The sequence below is a fragment of the Uranotaenia lowii genome, chromosome 3, assembly GCF_029784155.1.
Source record: "Uranotaenia lowii strain MFRU-FL chromosome 3, ASM2978415v1, whole genome shotgun sequence".
NCBI classification, from domain to species: domain Eukaryota; kingdom Metazoa; phylum Arthropoda; class Insecta; order Diptera; family Culicidae; genus Uranotaenia; species Uranotaenia lowii.
In genome coordinates, this window is record NC_073693.1 from 86,872,023 (window position 1) to 86,887,002 (window position 14,980).

Sequence of the window (14,980 nt, forward strand, 5' to 3'; positions counted from 1 at the left end):
GTTTTTGTTTTTTCTTTCCTCCAAGACGAGACTTGGGGAAGATTGAATCAATTCGTTTCCGAGAAACTCACCCACCCAGATAAACGGGGAGGAAATTTTTCCCACAATCTTCAGGAAAAATGGGCAAATTTTCCTCATACACAAACCCGTACGAACACGTTCGTAAAAATAAAAACCCATACAGCACATATTTGCCAACATACATATCTACTGGAGGCGATGTCAAAAAAAAAAAACAGAAATAAAACCCAGGAAGTCTGGAATGATCTGAAAGTCAAGAGTTTAATATGGGGCGGAATTGTTATATTTTTTATCAAATTACAGTGTCTTCTGGCTGACTGGAGCCTTGTTATGTGATGTGCTGTTGTAGAAGTTGAGCTGTTTTTATTTGCCATTTCAGACCACGAGTCGATGGATAATTTTTCCTGTGTTTGGATGGTTTTTTTTAGTTCTTGCCTTATCGACATAAATGGTTCTGTGAATTTGAAAAAAAAAACTAATTTTCCAAAAGTTTCAGTTAGTTGCATTTGTACTCTATTTTATTCGAAATGTTTGATAAAGTACACCCATAGAAGAGGTTGCAAAAATCCAATGCCTTTTTAGCAAATCTCTGTGCCGATAATGCTCTGAAATGTGCACTGTGCCGAAGACGGTATGTTTGAAAAACCGTAACTGGCATAAGGACTCGGCTCCCAACCAAAATGATGACCACTACATTCAAGCGAAACAAGAAAAACATTTTATGGGATTTCCTTCCTATTGGATAATTCATCCCAGAAACAAGAAAATAAAAATTAAAACCACAGCGCTGTAGTGAGAATCGAACTCACATCACCAATTGTATTGTCTTGCCAGTCCGACATTCTAACCACTGTACTATTCGAGCTTCATGCAGGATGAGGTATATTTGTCATAGGCTTTCTGTTACCGATCAATCACAAATAACGTACAACAGCGGCTTCCTGGCGTTTGGCCTCCTTTCAATGCATTCCTTTGCCTTATGATGGAAACGGGAAAGGGAACGGGAGTGAAGGAACGGGAAACCCATTGAATGAGAACTGTGCTTTGCTTACTGCCTGCTATTACATACACACGCTACATATACACAGCTGCTAAAGCCGGGCAGCTTGGCCGGTGTTGTTTGCCTGTGAATTGAAGGAATGTTTTTGTTGTTGCTTTTGCTACATACACACGCACAGCTTAGCCGTGTTTGCCGGTTGATTGAATTAGAAGGATGTTTTTGTTGTTGCTTTTGCTACATTCACACGCACAGTGCTCGGTTCGCTGGCTGCCTGGTGTTGGCCGGTATTTATTTCCATCCTTCTTCGGCTTGTGATGCGATGGGGAGGGACGCGAAAACGTTTTTATTTTGTTTCATTCAGACATACGCAATTCGGTTGCGCTGGGAGGTTAATGCCGGTGGGCGCAAATCGAATCAGTGCCGGTCGCGTTATCTTCTTGTACCAATGGTGCTATGAAATAGACTACACGCCATTGGCACAGAGGCTGAATTTTGGGTGTAGTGTTATAGGTACTGTGACTACCTCTTTTTTTTCTTCAGATATTTAAGTACAAATTTTCAGAAGGGCATTGAAATCTTAAGTTTCCATTAGTCAATGGTTTTTCCAGATATATTTGTGTGAACGTATCCAAATGTTGAAACTTACGGTTTTCGGAACTGTCCCGGACAAAATCCTTATCCCCGGCAGAAAATTTGCTGCTCAGTCGGCGAAACAATATTTGCCATTAAAAACAAAATTAACGCGCCAGCACTAAATTTTACTTCGGACTTCCAACTTTCGACAGACTTACGTCAAAGAAAAGTGAAGTACTAGATTGTAGGAAGTGTGTGTGTTTTGTTGCCAGTTCACAAGCGACGAAAACATTTGTAATCGTAAACTTTTAACTTTTTAAAAATTTTGTTCGGTCAATGGGAACTACCCAAAATCTAAATCTGTTATTTAAGCTATTTTTAGAACAACCATTAATCAAACAATTTTTATTTATCAGCTTCAAAAACTTCAACGAAATTTGAGCAATTCAATACGCCTGATCATGCAGAATTTGCCAGAGCAAAACAAAACCTAATTAAATCATTGTTTCATGCAAAACAAGTGCTTTCCAGTATCATAAAAGTTTCTTTGAAATTCACTAAATATGAAAGTAAGATTCTGAACCTTCGCACTGGTCGGTAGATTGATGAGAGAAATTTGACATTTGAAAGATTTTTTTCTTTTTTTATTCAGTCTTCCTCCCCCAGCTGATGACATGCGATGATGATAGACGCGGTACAAATGTTTACATCATTACACTGTGAAGAAAGAATACTCAAACTGTGGTTGGCAGTTACTCTACAGTGTTAGCAGATGATAATGAGTAGTAATATCATTTTACTCATTTAGAAATGAGTACTTCCCCGGTCACGGAATCCGCCTGTGAATGTGAATAGTGACAAATTAGTTATCACTTATGATACAAGTAACATTGTAACGAGTAGATGAAGAATGACAATAAACATTAACTCTTATCGTCCACTGAAACCTGTGTTCTCAACACATAATTTTTATTGTCAAAAGTGAGCAAAACACTGAGTCTTCCTCCAGATATGTGATTAAAAGGGAAAATAACAAAATTAGTTAAATATCGTTTTTTTCTTCATGTTAAAATTCTGGTTACCCTTTAATTTTGAGAATAGTGATGAACCATCTACATTTTCCTAGGAAAGTATTACTCTTTAAAGGTTTCCTAGTCCAAGGTAAGGAATCCATTGGTTTCCTCAACTAGTTTATTGGTTTCCAATGTGTATCGAATATTTCCTCGCCTAGCATCTGCTATAAAATTGTCTATCAAACAATTTCGCCAAAAATTTGGCCACGGTAAAGGTAGATGTTTGGCACACATTTTCCTACCGTTGTTTGGCTCTTCTAAACAAATTTCGCTCTCATAGAAAATTCATCCTTTCTTCTAAGGATTTCGAAGTTCTTAGGCGATGGTTCGCATATAACAAAAAAAATCACTACAAGTCTACAAGGCATGCGAATCGATTCAAATGCATTTCAATTCCGAACCGAGATGGTTTGGTTTGTTTTTCATGTCCTTTCCGGCTCTCAGCTTGTATTTCTCAGACCCAGCACCCAGTCCCGAGGCTTTTGTTTATATTGTTGCACTTCCGGTTTGCATATCGTAAAGCACGTCAATTTTGCACCCCAAGTGAGAGCGGAGAAGAGTGGCGACCATTTTTTCTCGATTCGATTCGATTTGCCCGGTTCTAGGCTGCCATATTTGAACCTATAGTTGTAGTTATAGTTTGTTGTTGTTCCGCCTTGTTTCCCGAGCCAGGGACTGTTTATGGGCGGCACACGACCATGATTTTTGTAACTTTATGACCCACCCAAAGGTGGCGTGGAACTCTTGAAATAAGACATGAAACCGAAAGGAAAGAGAAGAAAAAAAATCTTAAATGCGAGACGCCAATCGAAGACTGTTCTGAAAAACTCAAACACTCCAGGGGTCGACCGATTGTTTGTTGCCTGTTGAGAAACCGGGGACACGAGCTGGAGTTGCATGATTTCAATCGACCCAGCTGGGAAGGAATTGAAACATTCAACAAAATTATGCTCCCATATTTGATCACAGTCATAGATTGTTTAAATAAATTGTTTAAAATTCGTAACATTCAGTATTTAAAGTGTTTAGATAAATGTCACATTTTTGGAAGCTAAGTTCACCAGCAATGAACATCTTTGAGCCTAACCATTTCCAATAAACTTTTAACTTCTGAGGGATATTGTACATTGTGAGTTTGCCAGGAAAAGAGAAACTCGTAAAAATGGAAAATATTTAATATCTACCAAAATTTACGTTTTTTCATCTGGATGTTTTGAGTTATGTGTTATTAATTTTCCTTGGATTAATCCCTATTCGATCCAGTTAAGATTTATTGAAAAACACTTCTCAAGTCCATGATAAGGGATTCATTGGGTTCCTATTCTCTGACTAAACCGAGTTGTGACTCATCTCTCTCACAATAAAAAAAATAACAACTAGTTCCAAATGAGGAGTTCTGTAAATTCCATGCATTTGATTATAAATATTCGTCGAAGTGGAAATAACCCAGTTTGGAATATGTTCCCTACTAAGAGGTACCAAATTTAAATTAAATCTGATTGGTATTGTTAAGTTAAAACTTCAAAGTGTAGAGATGGGATGAAGGATATTAAAAAAGAAAATTAAATGAAATAAACATAAAATCAAATTTAAAATAAGATATAAAATAGAATTAAACTAATATCTATGGCAACATTTTTTTTAATTTGGCAATACAAGGCAAAACAAAATCATTTTCAGTCAGTCATTGATGCCAGGTGGTTTTGTCAAAATCCGGACATACCGAAAAAAAAAATTTGAATTTTTCAGGACCCCTCTTTATAATACGAAGTAATATGCAGCTTCTCTTATACAGACCTCGTTCGATTTTGACAACATTCGATTTTGGCAACATCCAAAAAAGACGGATTTTTTGTCCCTTTTTTATTTTTTATTTTCATTTCAAATTAATCAAAATTAATGTAAAACGTAATATAAGCATGAAATTTTTCAATTCGGCTTAATTATAATAATTATAGTTATTATAATCCATAATAAACGTGGAATCACGACAATCGCGTTGGAAGAATAAGCATAGATTGCACCGATTTTTAAGGATGATGCTACGATTTTTTTTTCTAATTCGGCCTCCGGCAGAAAGACGGATTAACTAAGGGAGCGCTGATTTTTAAGGCTGCTGCTGATTGTTTGTTTTGAATTGACTTTTCTGTAGAGAAAAACGGATTGGCTTAGGAAGAGCAGATTTCCAAAGCTGGTGCTGTTTGTTTATTTTGATTTGGCCAGTCGATGGGAAGAAACGAATGAGCTTAGAAGGCGCAGAGTTTTCAGACTGCAGCTGATTGTTTGTTTTGATTTGACTTTCCGGTAGAAAAAGACGGAATGGCTTAGGAAGCGCAGATTTTTAAGGTTTCTGCTGATTGTTTGTTTTGATTTGGCCTTCAGGTAGAAAAAGTCAGATTGGCTTTGAAAGTGCAGATTTGTAAGGTGCTGCTGATTGTTTGTTTTGATTTGACCTTCTGGTGAAAAACAAACAGATTGACTTTGGAATCGCAGATATTTAAGACTGCTGCTGATTTGTTGCTTTGACTTGGCCTTCCGGTGTAAAAAGACAGATTGGCTTAGCAAGCGCAGATTTTTAAGGTTGTGACTGATTGTTTGTTTTGATTTGGCCTTCCAGTGTCAAAGGATGGACTGGCTTAGTAAGCGCAGATTTCAAAGGCTGCTGTTGATTGTTTTCATTTGGTCTTCCAGTGGGGAAAGACGGATCGATTTAGAAAGCGCAGATATTTTAGGTTGCGACTGATAGTTTCTTTTGAAAAAGGTGGTTTAAATGAGAAAGCGCAGACTATTAAGGCAGCTGCTGCTAATTGTTTTGATTTGACCTTCCGGTGGAATCAAAAATATTGACTTAGAAATCGCAGATTTTTAAGGCTACTGCTGCTGATTTTTTGCTTTGACTTGGCCTTCCGTTGAAAAAAAAACGGATTGGATTAGAAAGCGCATATTTTTAAGAATGCTGCTGCTGTTAACTTGTTTTGATTTGGCCTTTCGATAGAAAAAGACGGATTGGCTTAGAAAGCGCAAATTTTTCAGCCAGCTTCTGCTGAATTTGTTTTGATTCGGCCTTCCGGTTGAAAATAAGAACAAATTGACTTAGGAATCGCAGATTTTTAAGACTGCTGCTGATTTTTTGCTTTGACTTGGCTTTCCGGTGGAAAAAGGCGGATTGGATTAGAAAGCGCAGATTTTTAAGGCTGCTGCTGCTGATTGTTTATTTTGATTTAGCCCTGCGGTGGTAAAAGACGAATTGGCAAGGGAAGCGAAGATATTTCAAGATACTGCTGATAACTTGTTCTTTTGGTCTTTCGGTGGAAAAATATTTTCAAAGCTGATGCTGATTGTTCATTTTGATTTGGCCTTTCGATGGAAAAGGCGAATTGGTCTATAAAGTGCAGATTTTTAAGGCTGCTGCTGACTGCTTGTTTCATTCGGCCATCCGGTGGAAAAAGTCCGATAGGCATAGAAAGAGCAGAATTTTATGGCTGCTACTGATTGTTTGTTTTGATTTGGCGTTCCGGTGGAGAAAGACAGATTGGCACAGGGAGCGCAGATTTTTATGGCTACTGCTGATTGTTTATTTTGATTTGGCCTTCTGGTAGAAAAATACGGGTTGATTTAGGAAGCTTATATATAGAAGGTTGCTGCTAATTGTTTGTTTTGATTTGGTCTTCCAGTGGAAAAGACGGTTTGGATGAGAAAGCGCAAGATTTTAACGTTGCTGCTGCTGATTGTTTTGGTTTGGCCTTCCGGTAAAAAAAAAAACAGTTTGACTTAGGAATCGCAGATTTTTAAGACTGCTGCTGCTGTTGATTTTTTACTTTGACTTGGCCTTCCGGTGGAAGAAGACGGATTGGCTGATTGATTTGATTTGGCCTTTCGACGGAAAAATATGGATTGGCCTAGGAAGCGAAGATTTTTTAAACTGATACTAATCGTTCATTTTGATTTGGCCTTTCGATGGGAAAAGACGCAGATTTTTTAGGCTGCTGCTGATTGTTTGTTTTGATTTAGCCCTGGGGTGGAAAAAAACGGATTGGCTTTGGAAGCGTAAATTTTTATGGCTTCTACTGATTGTTTCTTTTGATTCGGTTTTCCAATGGAAAAGACGGATTGGCTAAGAAAGCGCAGATTTTTGAAGCTGCTGCTGTTTGTTCGTTTTGATTTGGCCTTCCAGTGGAAGAATACGGTTTAACTTAGGAATCCTAGAAAGCTTCTCCTGCTGGTTTATATTCTTTCTCGATTATAATATCTCAATCATGGGTGAAACAGTTCCAGGAAATTCAAGGTTTCATTGGAAATAAAGTGAAAAAAATATTACAGCTGGTATCTTGAAAATATCCTTGGTGTTATCATTGCTGATCGATAAAATACGCTTCAATGGGTAAACAATCTAATAAAGCTGATTCGCCTGTACCTACTTAAAATTCAATTGGCGTTCCAAAACCACCCAGGAAAAACCAAGAAATGCCCATGGTGTGTGTGTTCAGTAAGCATTTTACCGGAACCGAAAGTAGACAAATGGAAGCTTATAGACTTCGATGTACCATCAACTACCCAAGTACAATTGTTTACTTCTTGGAAAGGATTGAAACAATGGGAAATCCTTCTAAGGTAGTTGAGATGATACTTGATTTATAGGGAGCATATTTTATTTCAAATCTCACATTTTTAACAAAAAAAAAAATTGAAAATTGAGGATTCGGGACATATGCTCATAAATTTGAAGTTAAAAAATCGAATTTTAATTTCAAATTTGGGTCAGTCAACCCTAAAACCTTTTCATCGGGTTTCATTCTTTCAAAGCTTTCAATCATTGCAGCTAGATATTGTATTGATTTTTGGAGAAATGTTGAGTAAGGTGTCGGTCGATTGAGGAGCAATAATAAGCATTGGCCCACGTTTTCGACTCAAAGAAGGTGTCTACTGTGTACCCGAAATAGCTCTCTTACATTTTTTCTCATTTCTGGGTTGTATTTCTATCTTTGATTTTGAAAACTAAGTAGGTTTTTTGAAAAATAACACTATATCACAGTTATTCTTATAAATTTACCAAATATTTAAAACTTTCATGAATTGAATATTAAAATTCTCTCATTTTTTTTCTTTATGATGATTTTCGAAAACACCGAAAAAAATAAACCTTTTCATTCTTAACAGGTCTATCTCAACATTTCAGTAAGTTTTGGGGATCCTGTTTGAGAGAAAAAAAAAACTGGTACGTAACTCTAGGGGAAAAAGTGGGAACTGACGTGGAAAATCTACGTGTTTATATACATGCATAAGCGCCAGAATATGTTCAGCTTTGCGAGCAATAATAAAATCGACCAAAGGATTACCGGTCATTTTGTGGCGGCCCCGTTTTCGGGTGTCGGCAGAAGTGCCGAAACTATAGCTCCGTTTATTTTATCCCGATTCATGCAATTACCACGCCTGAGGGGAAAGTAAATATAGTCAATTCGGGCATTCTCACCCTATGTCAGTTGACTGCTGACTCGGATAGGAACTTTCCAAGAGGATGATTTCGACCGAATAACCGTCCACCTTTCACACTCTATTTTACACCTACTTACAATCGGAAAGGTAGCCGTCAGATGGGAGAATTTTGGGGTGGTTTATCCTCTCCAGGAAAGGTCGAACTTTTGGGATGTATCTAAACACAGTTAGGTGCCAACAAGCTCGCTTAACTCGGTTGTTATGGTGTTTTCTGGTGGAATGCTTGTTAACTTACTGTTTGAGCTGACTATCCTTCTCCACAAAAAATAAGGTAGTTCATAGGTTAAAGATACATTTGATTACTGAGGATTTTTATTTATTTGACAGGTTTGCGCCGGTGGTCTTCAGATCTTCTCCAAAATTTAAAATTTGGTTCATTTTTACACATTTTTACGTATTAATTTTTCAGATTTTTTTTTTTTCCAAATATGAGTTTATTCTATTCACAAAAAATGTAACCAAATCTTACTCGAAAGATGAAAATCTTTGAAATCCAAAAAATATATATGTGTTTAGGTCGTAAAAATGAATCAAATGTACAATTTTGGGAAAACTCTAAAGACCCTCGGCGCAAAATGTCAGATAACAAAAAAAAAATCTTCTACTGCTTACAGATTTTGGAAGAAAACATTCAGGTTCGGTTGTTTGTTTTGAAAGTATTGAAAAGAATAAAAAATGTGAAAAATTCAATTTAGAATCAGGTTGAAGAAATTTTGAATGAATATTTGGAAAATGCTTATTTTCATAATTTTCCCCTTTAAATGTAAAATTGCATTAGCCAGGCAACAAATTGTCCCTTATATATGGGAACGACTCGAAATTTACCCCCTCTTAAGCTTTCTCAATCTGTCCAACCACAGATAAAAACACCTTTTTGGACTAATTACAATTTACACGCCATAAACCTATGTATGTCCGCCTGTTTTTTCGGCTACCCGACTTCAATCCGGCTTCCCAACCTAACCTCGAAAGTTTGTGCGAGATATCTGGTCGAGAGGACGGAATTCAACATCGCGTTGTCGCCTCTTTGACATGAGCCAGCTAATTTCGCACTTGAAGGCACTTATGAGACACCAGTTGAGCAATAGGAATGTGATTTTAATGACTGGATCTCTTTTTTTTCAACACCCGCCCGACTGTCGCCAGTGGAAAAAGTGTGAAAAAAAACTCCGTCAACTCCGACACTTTTCTCAATTTGCCGGGACCTCGACGACGAAGCTCCAATTAGCCAAATAAGAGATTCCACGGAGGAAGGTGTAGACCTTTTCATCCTGATGGCAAGCGGCAAGTCCTTCCGGTGTGGTGGTCCTTTTATGACGGGTTATGGTCATTCAGTTGGATGATAAAGTGTCAGTAGTACTGTTCCGTCACTCCGGAAGGCGTTCCGGTTGGTGTTTTCCCTACTCTTTCGGCTGTTAGAATATCCCGCTCTAAAGAGTCTTCAGGAAAGTGTAAATGCCGACCGGGACTTTCCACGGGATGTGAATGAATCTGTAATAAGGTTAGGTGACATTCCGGATGGGAAAATCTCAGCGTGATAAAAACGAAAAAACGAAACGAGAAAAAAGACATCACCCGACCCCGTATGATGATCCTTATCAAAATCTGGTCGTTTGTTGGAAAGTGCCTACTATTTGGATTGTAGAAACGTGTAACTGGAGCTCATGTTCCTGGTAGTTTGGGATGGAGTCATTGAGTTGGTATGTAATGTGAGTTCAAATATTCATCGAAATAAAAGGAGGAAATAAAATTGAAGAAATATAGTTCTGGAACGTGGGTATGATTTGAATGGAAATGGCTTGATGGTTCTTCAATGTTCTCAAAAATGATCTAGAAAGGTCCGTTGGAGAGATTTTTTATTAACCTTCATCGAAGTATTTTACTGCACTTGGTATGATTTGTTTTTTTTTACAAGGGAAAAAAGTTTTTTTAAAATACTTTAGAATTTAGCTATCTATCCATAACTATGAAATGAATTCAGAATGAAATTTGAAAAAATCATCTTTTATATTTGTTGCTTGACTCTTGATTCGCTTGACTCACTAAACGCGTTTGTCACACAAAAAAAACGACGCGTGAAAGTAGAGCGAGAGAGCTCCAGATTTCCAACACGTAGAGAGCGTGTTAATCCCCTTAGCTCTTTTTTATCTCTTCACGATCTATGCTTTCATGATTCCCTTTGCTGAATCTCTATCTTGAAGCTCATGACTATTTTGACTCTCTCAACTCTTCTAACTCTCTTGACTTTCTAGACATTCGTGACTCTTTTGACTCATTCTACACTCTTAACCGGCTCGATTCTCTTGACTCTTTTGACTCTCTGAACTTTCTTGACTTTCTTGCCTATTTGGATTAACTCAACTTTTTTGACTCTTATGACTCCCATGACCCTACTCTCATGACTCTCATTATTCTCTTGATATTTTTGACTCTCTTAACTCTCTTGATATTTTTGACTCTCTTGACTCTCTTTATTCTCTTGACTTTCTTGAGTCGACTCTTTTTACTTCCTTGACTCTCTTGACTCTCTTGACACTCTATACTTTCTTGACTCTCTTGATTCTCTTGACTCTCTTGACACTCCTTACTTTCATGACACTCTGAACTCTCGGGACTCTCTTGACGTTTTGAATTCTGTTGACTCCCTCAACTTTCTTGACTTTTTTACCTATTTTGACACACTCGATTGTTTTTGACTCCTATGACTCATGACTCTCTTTACTCTCTTAATGTTTGACTCTCTTGATTCTTTAGACACTCTTGAGGTTCTTGACACTCTTGACTTTGACTCTCTTGATGATCTTAACTCTCTTGACTCTCTTGACTGTCTTGACTCTCCTGACTCTCTTGATGCTCTTGACTCTCTTGACTCTCTTGATACTTTTTTTCTATTTTGACACTCTTGATTCCCTTGACTCTCTTGATTCCCTTGACTCTCTTAGTTTTATTGACTCTCATGATTTTCTTGACTCTCTTGAGCTTCTTTACTCTTGACTCTATTGACTCACTTAATTCCCTTGACGCTCTTGTTTCTCTTGACTCTCTTGACTCTCTTGACTCTCTTGACTTTCTTAACTCACTTGACTCTTTTGACTTTCTTGGCTCTCTTTACTTTCTTGATTCTCTTGATTCTCTTGACTATCTTGATTTTCTTGGCTCTCTTGATTTTTTTTTACTCTTTTGATTCTCTTGACTCTTTTCACTTTCTTTACTCTTTTGACTCTTTTGAATTTCTTGACTCTCTGTACTTTCTTGACTCTCCTGATTCTCTTGACTCTCTTGATTTTTTACTCTCTTGACTCTCTTTACATACCTAATTCTCTTGACTCTCATGATTCTCTTGACCCTTTTGACTCTCTGGACTCTCTTGATTCTCTTGACGCTTTTGACTCTTTTGAATCTCATGACTCTCTTGATCCTCTTGACTCTCTTGTTTCTTTTGACTCTCTTGACTTTCTTTTCTTTCTAGATTTTTTTGATTATCTTAACTAACTTGACTCTATTGAACCTTTTGACTCTCTTTACTCTCTCGTCTCTCCTGACTTTCTTACCTATTTATACTCACTCGACTTTTTTGTGTCTTGTCTCTCATGACCCTCCTCTCACGACTCACTGTACACTCTTGATATATTTGACTCTATTGACTCTTTGACTCTTCTGACTGTCTTGACTCTCTGACTCTCTTGACTCTCTTGACTCTCTTGAGTCTCTTGAGTCTCTTGAGTCTCTTTACTCTCCTGATTCTCTGGACAATCGCAATTCTCTTGACTCTCTAGTCAAGAGAGTAAAGAGAAGCAAAAGAATCAAAAGCGTTAAGAGAGTCAAGAGAGTCAAGAGAGTCAAGAGATTCAAGAGAGTCAAGAGAGTCAAGATAGTCAAGAGAGTCAAGAGAGTCAAGAAATAGGGTCAAAGAATAGACTCTCTTGATTCTCTTGACTCTCTTGACTCTTTCAACTTTCTTGACTTTCTTACCTATTTAGACTTACTCGACTTTTTTGTCTCTTGTGACTCTCATGACCCTCCTCTCACGACTCTCTTTACTCTCTTGACATTTTTGACCTTCTTGACTCTCTTGACTCTCTTGACTCTCTGGACTCTCTTGACTCTCATGACTTTCTTGATTCTATTCACTCTTTTGTCTCTTTTGTTCCTCTTGACTTTCTTGACTTTCTTTTCTTTCTAGATATTTTTGGTTCTCTTAACTCACTTGACTCTATTGAATCTTTTGACTCTCTTCACTCTCTCGATTCTCTTGACTTTCTTACCTATTTATACTCACTCGACTTTTTTGTGCTTTGTCTCTTATGACCCTTCTCTCACGACTCTTTTTACTCTCTTGACATTTTTTACTCTCTTGACTCTTTTGACTCTCATGACTCTCTTGACTCTCTTGACTCTTTTGACTCTCTTGATTCTTTTGACTCTCTTGATTCTCTTGAGTCTCTTGACTCTCCTGATTCTCTGGACAATCGCAACTCTCTTGACTTTCTAGTCAAGAGAATAAAGAGAAGTAAAAGAATCAAAAGGGTCAGAGAATAGTTTCTCTTGACCCTTTTGAGTCTTTTAGCTCATTTGATTCATTTTAATCTCTTTACTTTCTTGAATCTTTGGCTCTCTTAACGTTCTTGACTTTCTCGACTTTTTAGACTCTTTTGACTGTCTTGATTCTCTTGACTCTCTTCACTCTTCCAACTCTAATGACACTCTCGATTTCAAAGACTCTTTAAACTTTCTTTATTTTCTAAATACTCCGGACATTCCTGAATTGTTTGACTCTTTTGACTCTCTTGACACTCTTAATTCTTTTTTCTCTCTTTACTCTTTCCACTATCCTCATTATCCTGACTCTTTTCACTCTCCGGAGTTTTCGACTCTCTTGGCTCTCTCGATTCTCTTATCTCTTTTGACTCTCTGACACCCTGTACTCACTAGATAGCGATGGTGATTATTCGATTGAAATATAGAAGCCTGAAATGAAACTTTAATTGTCTGAAGAAGACCATTCCTTCAACTTCTAACTGCACAGTGTACAACCGACTTCCTCCGGTGCAATTCACTGTTGCATGTCCTGTGTGGTGTTGCTGCCTTCGGAACCGGAACGTCGCGGAAGCTCCCCGGTCTATCGTTGTTCTCCTTCAGGGGGGGAACACCCTAGGGATGCATCAGGCGTTAGAGTGCCAGACGCCACACTGAGACGACCAAGTGTGCGCGCAAATGTCACTATCGGGACATGGTTTTTTTCTGGAAGCTGAGAGTAGCTTTCTGGAAATAAAAACCAACCGACGAGAAATCTTGTACAATGACTCCATTTCCGAGTTTGTTCGGGGATGTTGAATCCTTGGACAAAAATTTAGTGGCTGCTTTTTCTGGAGAGGTTTTTCTTTCGATCCTTTTTTCAGTCAGCAGAAGCTCAAGAGGGCAAAGCGACACGGTTTATAGTTGAGCAGGAAAATAAAATTTATTATTGTTTTCTTTACTGGTTGTGCCGCTTGGTTCCATCCTGTTTGAACTATTCCGGGAAAGAGAGAGAAAAAAGTGGAAGAGATTGTCGCGCAATTTATTGCGAATAAATATAAATAAATCAAATTCACTGGTGCCGGCTTCGAAAAAAGGGGTGGTTTTTGACGAAATTGACGTCGGCGGAAGAGCAGTTTTTTTTCCGATGCAAGCGATGGCGTGAAGATTTGTTACCTTTTTTTTTTTTGGTGAAAAATGCATTAATGTCGCGAATGAGTGCTGTGCAAGATCTTTCGGTGATTTTTATCGAAATTTAAAATAGCATTTGCATTTATTGCCAGACACAATAGGTATCGAACGAACTTTAATGAATTCCTGAGTAGAGATCTCATTATCACTTATCTTACAGGGGATGTACTTGCATAAAATAAACTAAGATGAAACTATGATAATAAATAAAATGTTGTTTAATAGTCAAATAATCTGTGACTCTGTGATTTGAACCGGATAATGAATTTAATTGAAAAATCATGTAAAATATTTCTGAATTTATGATTGCCTTAAAAACATTTTCATGTATCAAGATGAAAATCTAATTTTAATAGTGGAGTCAAAAAATATTTGTTATATCTCTTGACTCTTTTGATTTACTCTACTCTCTTAACTCGTTCAATTCTATTGATTCTTTTGACTCTCTTGACTCTCTTGACTTTCTTGACACTTTTGATTCACTCTCCTCTCTTAACTCGCTCGACTCTTGACTTTTTAGACTCTCTTATCTTTCTTCATTTTCTTACCCATTTAGACTCACTCGACTTTTTTTTTTGCTCTTGTGGCTCTCTTGACCCTACTCTCATGACTCTCTTTAGTGTCTTGATATTTTCGACTCCTTTGACTCTCTCGACTCTCTTGGTTCTCTTGACTCTTTTGACTTTCTTGACTCTCTTGACTACCTTGACTCTCTCAACTCTTTTGACTCTCTTGACTCTCTTGATATTTGTGACTCTTTTTTTCACTTTACTCTCTTGACTCTCTTGATTCTTTTCACTCATTCTTCTCTATTAACTCGCTTGATTCTCTTAACTCTCTTGACTCTCTTGACTCTCTTGACTCCCTTTAATCTTTTGACTCTCTTGACACTCATGACTCTCTTGACTATCTTGACTCTCTTGACTCTTTTGACTCTCTTGACTCTCTTGACTCTCTTGACTCTCTTGACTCTTTTGACTCTCTTGACTCTCTTGACTCCTTCGACTCCTGGCTATTTTGACTCTCTTGACTTTCTTGACTTTCTTACCTATTTTGACTCACTCAATTTTTTGACTCTTATGACTCTTATGACTCTCTTTACTCTTTTGATATT

At 37.5% G+C, this 14,980-nt stretch overlaps 1 protein-coding gene across 7 annotated transcripts in view; it reads left to right on the plus strand.

Moving 5' to 3' along the window:
- The window catches only part of LOC129756408 (uncharacterized), a 434,792-nt gene that overhangs the window by 344,008 nt on the left and 75,804 nt on the right, over nucleotides 1–14,980 (plus strand). The gene's annotated exons all lie outside the window — the stretch shown is intronic.